Consider the following 9,723-nt stretch of genomic DNA (forward strand, 5'->3'; position numbering starts at 1 on the left):
GAATGCACTATTCAATTTTTCTCCTTTTTTTTCCCCCCCAGATATGCATGAACATTTCAGCATCAGTTGTCATTTATCTGTCAGCACAAAACAAAATATAGGCAGTTAGTGCTACGGATGATGAACAAAGATGACCTAGATATTGGAACTACTGTTAAATTTGAAAGAACTGTTGGCATACTAAGGCACTGGCCACAGCATGCTAGCTTGCTAGGCTTGTTATTCCATGTTGTACAAGTGAAGGTGCTACGCTGGCAGACTTCTCCATTGAATGTTGTATCTTGTTAACACAAGAAGTGGTGCAGGTGAGATTTTCTTTCATTGTCATAGAACATTGCATCAGAGTCAATAATGCAATGGGTAATGCTGTCTGTTAGAAATGATGCTTTAAAGTGACTTGTTGGTAAATGAGTTAAATGTGGAACTCTGTAGAAGAAGTGTTTCCATTACTTGAAAAGTAATGTGTAAAGAGAAAACCAGCATGGTAAAATGTTCTTTCTAACCACTGAAGTGTGAGATGAATATCAGGTTTGTTGAGAGAAGTCTCAAACTGTGTTAACTTTTTCTCTTTGATTGTCCTACGTGGATTTTCACTTGTATTCTTTTAATGTGTTTTCAGCGTCAATGCTTACCTCACTGAAATAGACAACATGTCCCACGTGTTGTGTTTGATGTATTTGGCCACACTGCTAAGCTGCTAGGTGTGACAGCACTTCTTTCTGTGCTGGTGGCTTTGTCCTTCAAGCATTTTCTATAAAGAAAAAAAAAAACCCTCCAAAGCAACCTCTGAAGAATAAGTCCTGTGCTTTTTACTAATGTGAATTTGCAGTATTTTAAACTCCTGTCATACATGCTCTTCAGTTTCATATCTTTTTCTTTGAGAGCGTTTTTGAGGAATTTAAGGAATTAAAGTTTGAGGAATGTAATACTTAAAACAAATTTCAAGATATTTCTCCATCCATATATTAAAAAAAAAAACAAAACAAAACACCTTGATTTAAAATAAAACTTATTATGTCACCTCTTAGAACTCTTAAATGTCAAGAAAGGAATCATCGGCTTTGTAGCACGCCTACATTTTTTGAGCTGGGTGCCGTGCACCTGTCGGTACCGCTGGCTGTAGATTAATCACACTGCCTGCGATGCAGCTGAGAGCGGCCTCAGCGGAAGGGCTGCGCTGCCCTCGCGCGCCACGCCCTGCCCAGCCGTGCCGGTGTTGGCGCTGCACGCGGGCCGCCGGGGGCGCTGCCCGCCATGTTGGGTTAGCTCACAGGGGCGGTGGGGCTGGGTGTGGGGAGGCGGTGCGCCGGAGGACTGAGAGTCTCTTCTCCATGCTTTTATTCACCTATATTGTAGAAGTAGTAGCTACTGCCCTCACACGGTTCTCCGAAGTCCAGGGTATTGCAAATTCTTCATCCTCATGGACCAAACCCCATGTTGTTAAGTGGTAAGTTGGTAAAATACTGTAAAAATAGCAGGTGCCAGGATACTGTCATCCTCTCATCCTCTCTTGGTTTCAAACGAATTCTAAGCACTGGGTCCCTCCTCAGTCAGTGTTTATGTCAGACATGTTCTGCCCTAGCACTCTGAGAGACGAGCTCAGCATGGTGCGCCTGAAAGCAGCAGCCAGACCTTGCTCCCCAGTTTGGCTGTAGGTGGCTTCAAATGTATCAGTCATGTTAGATTTGGGGAAACATCTGAATTCTAAACAATTGTTTGGACTGTCTTCAACGAGAAAATAGGGGAAAGAAGTGATGCTAATTTATTTTTCCTGTGAAATGTGAAAAGGCTATAGCAGCTGAAAGGCCCTGGAGCATCTGGGTTTTGTTTTGTGGGTGGACTTGCAGAGACCAGCATACCGCTGTCATGTTTTCCTTGCACTGGATTTTCAGAACTTCAGTTTGCCAGCTCTGTGTCAGCTATTTCTTGTTCAGAACGTGTTTCAGAATGATGCTTAGAAAGGAAAACTAAGAAATGATTCACAGAAACATTTTTCTAAGCTTTGATTTTGCCACTGTAAGGGATTTTTGTTCCCACCACCTACATTCGAATCTCAATAGGGTAAATTACTTGTTAGAAGCAATTATTTTCAGTGCAGTTTACCAAGCTCACAGTGTCAGCACATGGTGACACTGAGATACCATTCTGCCTTTGTAATGACTGAATATGGTGTTGTAAACTGATGTGCAAATACATCTGAAACTAATGAGCTACATGTTGTTTTCAGTTATGCTGCACAGCTGAAGGTGTGTGAACTTGCTCAGGCCAATGGTTCTGATCACTGACTAACACAGTCTGTATTCAGGTATTTTGTATACAAGTATGGATTTTGGAGTGATGAGATATATCCTGCTTTCAACATTCAAACAGCTTGCACATCAGAAGTTTCTGAAAAGAGTGTGGTCAGTTCTATGAATAGCAGATCAATATGTATTCAAAATGGCAAACGCAAAGTAAACCCACCTGAAAATCAACTGAGCCTGAATCTCTTGCTTAATTAATTTTAAAAGATACTCCTCTTTGCTTTTGTTGATCTTGTATGCCAGGCTAAGAATCCACGATCATGCTAAATGTGTGCAGTTGAACACCCAGCTAGGCTTCCTGCAGGTTTATCTATTACCTTCTTCTGTAGCAGAAGCAGTGGTTGTAATGTAGCTAAGAGTATTTCTCAAAATTAGAAGTACATTTTCAATGGGATTCAAGTCTCATCTCTTGTTTTATGACAGTGTATCTGTGTTTACGCTTTCCACTAGTTTAAGTTGAGTTCCTGGCCACAGAGGAGGATGCTCTGTTTAATTTACAATAATTAAGTAAAATCTTGGATGTAAGTGTTCCTTAGGGAAGGTGCAGTTTTAACCACGTTGTTTACATTTAATTGTAAGCATTGAGAAAAAGTTATCTGCACCTCTAACATGGAAGACTTTGAATCCTTCTTATGTGCATGCATTTATGTAGGTGATGGACAGTTGTAAGTATGTATAAGAGTCAAATATTGCTTGTTTAACAGAATACACTGAACTATCTTGTCTAAAATTAAAAGAACATACAGCACTGTAGAACAGGATACAGAATTTCTTAATTTTTTTTTTTTATAAACAGCCACAGCAAATTACATGCATAAAATAACCACAAAAGATATTAATTGCCAAATGTTTAATTAAATCTTTTTAATGATACACAATACAATGTATCTACTAGACTACAATTCACAACATAAAGCAGGTTTCGTATCTGCTTAAAAATATTCTTCATAATAAATTTATAAATAGATGAAGGTAAAGTATAAAAAGTTACTGTAGTATGCAAGCTTGCTCCTTTGTCTCCTCATATTCCAAATGACCCAGTCAATATTGTAATAAGAGAAGTAGTTAGTGATAATTAGAAACGTACAGCCTGCATCTCTCGAAGAAACCTTTGAAAAAACAGCAACAGATTTGTCCTAGAAAATGCAGAATATTTTTAACACTGTTATCCTCTAAACCCTTCACATCATTTCGGAATGCAGTGAATGAATTCAATATGAATTAGAGATTTGTACTTTCTCCCCAGCAGGTGCATGAGCCAGACTCACTGGAATGCTACTGACTCTCTAGAGTTGTGCATCTCAGGAGACTGGGTGTTCCAGCCGTCAGGTATCAGTGAGCGAGGCACAAAAGAGGGAAAAGTTGGTTGAGGGCACTGAGCACATCTGACTTTCAAAAATCTTAGCATTTTTCCACAAAGACAACATGAAATCTTAAAATAGGTACAAATAACTAAATTCTCCTTCTGCTCAGTATGCCTGTATCTACGCTATATCTGGGAGGTGGAGCAGTGTCTGATCTCATGCATTGGCTTCCCAGGTTTTGAAATGGTATGTTCACATAGCACCATTTCAACACTCAACTCTACCGAGTGAATCCCTCATATTACACCACCAAGCTGTTTTAGCAGTTACTCATCAGTACGTCACTCTCTTAAGAAAACACAGAGTTTTCTTTTGTCAAGTATCATAACACTTTATATACCTCGAATGACCTGTTTTTATACCACTTACAAAGGGGAAAATTCTTACCTATGCACAGCATTGAGATAGGGAATTAACATGAAAAATAAAGAATGAGTATGCTCTGCCTTTTGCATGAATGTATTTTTTTCTGATAACCGTTTCCTTTTATTGAGAATCTAGTTCCACACAAGCCTTGTGCTTTTTTGCAGCGGTAATTGCTGAAAATTCAGCTCTTAACTCTTATAAGTAGCTTCCAATTGTCAAGACAAGTTGGCATGCCACGTTCAAAAGACAATCTGTCATACCTTTGTTTTCATATGGAATAGTTTAGATAGCCAAAATGGTCAGATGCTCTAAAAAGGCAGTTTCTAAGGAAATAGTCTTTCATTTATGTTTTCCTGTTCCTGTTTGCGGAAAGATATATGTGTATATTTTGGTTGATTGAATGATTAGAAATCACAACTGCTAGCTTGCCCCAGTGTTGGTCATGTGTAAGGTACTTTATCTAAGTCAAAATCTACAGAAACTTGGATCCCTTCAGCTAGCTATTAGATTTGGATAATGTGTCCTTTAAGATGACTTGGTGAGTGTGGGGGGCTTAAGACTGAAACTCCTACAGTGTAGCCAACTATTAGTTTGAGTAAGAATAAACTAAATAGGGGAACTGTTGTATCTTAATCCAGAATGTAAACATCAAAAATATAAATGCAGGATAATATTCTGGTTTATGAGTAATTTTAAAAGGATATTTCACTTGTAGTAATTCAGTTGGAAATACCCAAGTTTGCATGGCTAAGCAAGCTTTAGATGGAAGTGGCTTAGATAGAAGCAGCTTTAGGAAGCTACTGTACCTACCAGATGCCTTACCCTGCTTACAGCACCTCATCAGCTGAATGAGTGCAAAGCTAGACTTTACTTTTTTTTCCAGAGTACAGTATTATATGCATGCTAAGATCTTAAGTCACTGTCACAGAGGTGGGAGAATTGTAATTACACATGTGCAGAAAACCTGTGGGTTACAGTCCTACTGTGCCCCTTTAGAGATTTGCGATGAGATTCTCTTTTTTTTTTTAATATATTTGAGGTCGAGACAGTAGAAATCAGTATTAGCAGTTCCATTCAATAATCAATTTGGAAGTAACTCAAGTGAAATCTAAAATTGTCTCGCAAAAGAAACATACCAAGTAACTTTTTAATGATAAAAGAGCCTGAATTTTTTCTTTTATTGATTGCAATGAGGTTGTATCTGATCCCCCACCATTCTCAGAGGATGTCCCTGGAGAAAGGTGATGTACTTTTACATTAAGCTACTCTGTTATGTACGCTTGACTATAGTTCAGCATTCCGTTTTTGTTGGAGGTAGACAGCCATCAAAAGTCAAGCAGGAAAACCTGTAACTACTAGTGCAGTGTATTACTTTAACTATGAGAAGGAAATTACCTGCTTTAAACTGAGTAATCATTGACTAAGCTGCCCAGATTTAATGAGGTAAAACAGAAAATTCTTCTTGGCTAACTCAGGCGTAGGCTTTACTTTTCTCATTCTTGGGAACTTACTGTTAATTTGTTTTCCAGTGGCCTCATACAAATCAGTATATCAAAAGAAGGCAACTGTTGATACAGTCTGCCTTCAGTCACACCTAAAGGTAATCAAGGTACCTGCCATTATCAGTATTAGTGTGACAGAAACCCTTGTTGAAAAAAGACAGTAAAAACAAAGGAAATTAAAAAAAGAAAAAAGAAAAAGCTCTTTTGTTCTTCGGACTAAAATGAAATGATAGAAAGGGGTACAGAGGGCTAAACATGCCGGGAACCAGAATGTCTTGTTGTAGAATAGCTCTTTTTTTCCTAAAGTACTAAAGTAGGTGGTGGGAACTGCATTGAAGTGCTTGCATCTGAGATTTTTGCTGCTTTGAATAGCTCTATGACTATGTTCAGAAGAGAACTAGCATGACCTGCCCAGCAAAAACTAACATGTGCAGGAGGCTTGTTTTCAGACCAAAATCTCAGTGGGATGGTCAGCACTAAAAATACTACAACATTAAAACTGAGATCATATTTCCCAGATCTTTAAATCTCTTCCTCTAGGGAGAAAAAGAACTATCAAATCTGGGAAGAGCTCCCAGTTCCCTCAGGACTGACATGAGATGGCAAAAGACATTCGAAGAGTAAACTGGATGCTGACTGGCTATGAGATTAAGTGATGGAGCTGTAAATCTTAGTGGAATAATATACACCAGGGAAGCACTAGGGAAAGGCTTTGGTGTTATTTGAGTGTACCACTGCTCAGTATGCAGAATGCTAAGGTTTACTGCAGTAATGCATTTAAAATACATGTGACAATCTGTTCTTCATATAAATCTGGTTTCCTCTGAATTCAAAGAAAAAACTGAATAAGAGCCCAGTTTTCATGAAGCTCTAAGAAATCTATGCTGTGTAAAGAGAGCTTCATTTGGTTTTGTTACTCCCTCATAAAGTCACCTCCACTACAGTGACAGCAGTAAAATCATTAGGACTTTTCTTCTGTTCTCATATGTTTTAATTTATGTATGTATAATTTGTTTTGCAAAACAAATATTAGCGTGTTTCTAGGTTTACATTTATTTGATGCAATGGTTATGTAATTATAAATATTTGTAAAAAATCCCTTCCATTATGATGGACTGGATGGCTAACTGGAAGTAAAATTAGCTTAAATCAAAAATCAGTACAGAGAATAACACTGCCCATGCTCCTGGGAACCACATTCTGCTGATGATTTCAGTTCAGTATTTGCCTCTGCATTCCATTCTTAATTGTTATAGGGCAGGGATCAATGTTCCCTTCTGTGTTTATATAATATTTTGCACACTTCGGGCACTGCCAAAACCAAATGATAAATACCCCGTCAGCCAAAGAGATCTGCTTAAAGGCAGTTAGTGCACCATAGTCTTGTTAATGATCAGCTGCCAGTAAACAGGGCTCTTGGCAAAAGTTTACGCTGTGAACTCTAATCATGTGCTACTGAATTATTCACCTGATGTACATCAGTGCACATTTGTAACCTGAGAGCTGAAACAATTTTTTTTTTTTTACCTGTAAATCTGATTTATTGCTACATGCTCTCTTCATCCAGGTACCCTTTAGAGTTAGAGAACAAAACTGACCTGAAGCCACAGTCTCTGTCTTTTTACAAAAAACAAATCTGAACCAGTGAGGGTCATCACTGGAAAATGTAGTGAACAAATCACTGACAAATCTCCTGTTTTCTGACTGAGACAAACCCAACCTGCAGGCAGTCACAACCTTCAACTGTAGCATAAGAGAGAAATGGGAGCTAACACTAAGGAAAGGTCAGCTCCTTGGTCTGTGGCTACTCATTTACTAGATGAGACTTAAAACTAAGGAAATGGATTTCTCCACTTACTGTAAAAAAAAACAACAATAATAATAATTTTAAAAAATCACTGACTGCACTGGAAGATCTATGTTACTTTTGTGTCTCAATCCAGTTTTAAGTTGATTTGCTGTATAAACTACTGATTTTGTGTAGTAGCAATACTGTCCTTAAATGCACATGAAATTTTATCTGCATGGATTAAAATAATTTGGCACTAATCCTGCAGATACTGGAGGCTGAACTTAGCTGAGTGTCCATCTGCATGCATGCAGACCTGCAGGACTGTAACCTACAGATGTAAACTATGAGAAGTCATGACAAGTCCAATGCTTGCCAGTATTCTGTAGCTTAAGGACCATCTACCCAGGAGGAAAAACAGTAATCAGGACTGAATTTTAATGTGGACTGTCTTCACAGATTTTCCTGGGAGTGGAATGCATGATTTCTAGGCAGAGTTTGGATGATTCTAATTTTGGTTTTTAGCTACCACTGGGAAATCACTGCCTGCTATCTTCGGGTGTAGGAGAGCTGGATATGTTCTGCAAATGCTACTGGGTATGTCCTCAAAATGCTACTGAATACTGTGGCTTAATCTGCCCTTCCATATAAAAGAGTCGTGAAAACAATGCTAATTGAAAAAGGTAAAGCCCTTTCAGTCTTACAACTATAAAACTTGAAATCTAGTCCCTTAGATTAGAAGCAAACAGGATACAAAGCCAAGCAATTCTTCAATAATCCTACCTCACACTTTAAAAAACAAACAAACAAACAGAAAAACACAACAAAAACCCACAAACAGAAAGACCAAGGAATGATTTAATATTTTCTGTATGAAAATGTATAGCACTGAAATTAGGATCTAATAGCCCTTTCTTCAGTCTTCCAGACTTTCATGATACCAGATATGCTGAATGGCTAAAAACAGGTGTAGCCCTGGTAGCAAACCAATCCACCTGGTCAAGATCCAAGATTTTCAAAAGGAACAAAGTGACTTCACTTTCTGTGGGTGCTTTCTGTAAATGAGCTACTTTAAAGTATCTAGATTGGAAAAATCACTTGTGACTTCTGAACACCTTTGCTTTAAGTGCAGATCTGAAGATAAGCCTGCTTCTGCTCCTTTTTCTAATCTGAGTTTGTGAGGTGCTTCAGCATGTAAATCCAGGGAGGACTGCTGCCATCAGCACTTCAGCTGTATCTACAACATGCAGTACGGAGCTGAATCTGAAAGACAACTATATGATTATGAAATCTATTTTACTTAATATAATGTGAGTTTTGATCAACAGTAAAAGATTTTCCCTGCTAATTGTTTTTAAGAAATAAACAGCAATTGGTGATAGGGAGAGAGAAGCAGAGGAGTACAAAGCGGGGAGGCAATCTCTCATGAAGATGCTAGACTCTTAATACCAAAAAGCTGCAATGCATGCAGTTCTCAGCTACTGTGAAGTCTTCTTTCTAATTACATGCCCAGATTATATTTTAAAAAGATGGTTAAAAATCAACCGAATCCTACTTATACCACTTAAACAATAAACACTCTGGTAACATTATGTCAAATGTATGACCAGAATTAACCCTGTATATGACCGTGAGGCACGTGGCAAGGGATCATGGCTACCACTCAGTTCAAGGTTTCTCCAGTTCCTGTTTCCAGTGGTGCAGGTCTTGAGTTTCAAATGAAATTAATAGACCTGAGGGCAAAAAATCCATGACAGTCACTTGTAAAAGGGAGCTATCACTGCAAACAGTAACAAATGCAATGCATTTTCCCTCTTCTCAAGATTATATTTAAAATGACTAAACTGGTCCAACCCTGCCTGACAGCAAGTCAGATATCAGCGTGGTATCGCTCAGGGTGATTTTGCTATCTGTTAAAATGATAACTTAAGAAAATGAAAAAAAAAAACCAACCTGAGAGAAGGCTGCCCTTCCTGGGCCTGTTCCATTACAAGCTAGCAATCCAGATGCCCTTGGACAGATGACTGCTATTTGGTCCTGTATTATGGGTATTTTGGAAATTGAAATACCTTTATCAAAGACATTCCCTGTTACTTCTAGGCTTCCTGGTCACTGGTGGAGCACTGAGGATTTGAAGAGACGCTGTCAAGTGTGCCTATTCTAAAAGTAACCTTCTTTGCCAACAATTCCATGCTAAGTGCTTCAGTACTTTGGATGTGAGGCAGTCTTTTCCAGCCATCTGTCTCCTACCCTGCATCACCAGTTCAAAGTTTCTTTTCCCACTGTCGTCCCTGGCATGATGGTTACAGAAAAGGAAACGGCAGGGAAAAATGCTGATTAAGTTTTTTCAAAGGGCCTAACTTTCAGGACTACCTCTTAGAAGTCCCCTTATTAAAAAA

This window comes from Meleagris gallopavo, chromosome 14 (genome assembly GCF_000146605.3).
Source record: "Meleagris gallopavo isolate NT-WF06-2002-E0010 breed Aviagen turkey brand Nicholas breeding stock chromosome 14, Turkey_5.1, whole genome shotgun sequence".
Classification (NCBI taxonomy): domain Eukaryota; kingdom Metazoa; phylum Chordata; class Aves; order Galliformes; family Phasianidae; genus Meleagris; species Meleagris gallopavo.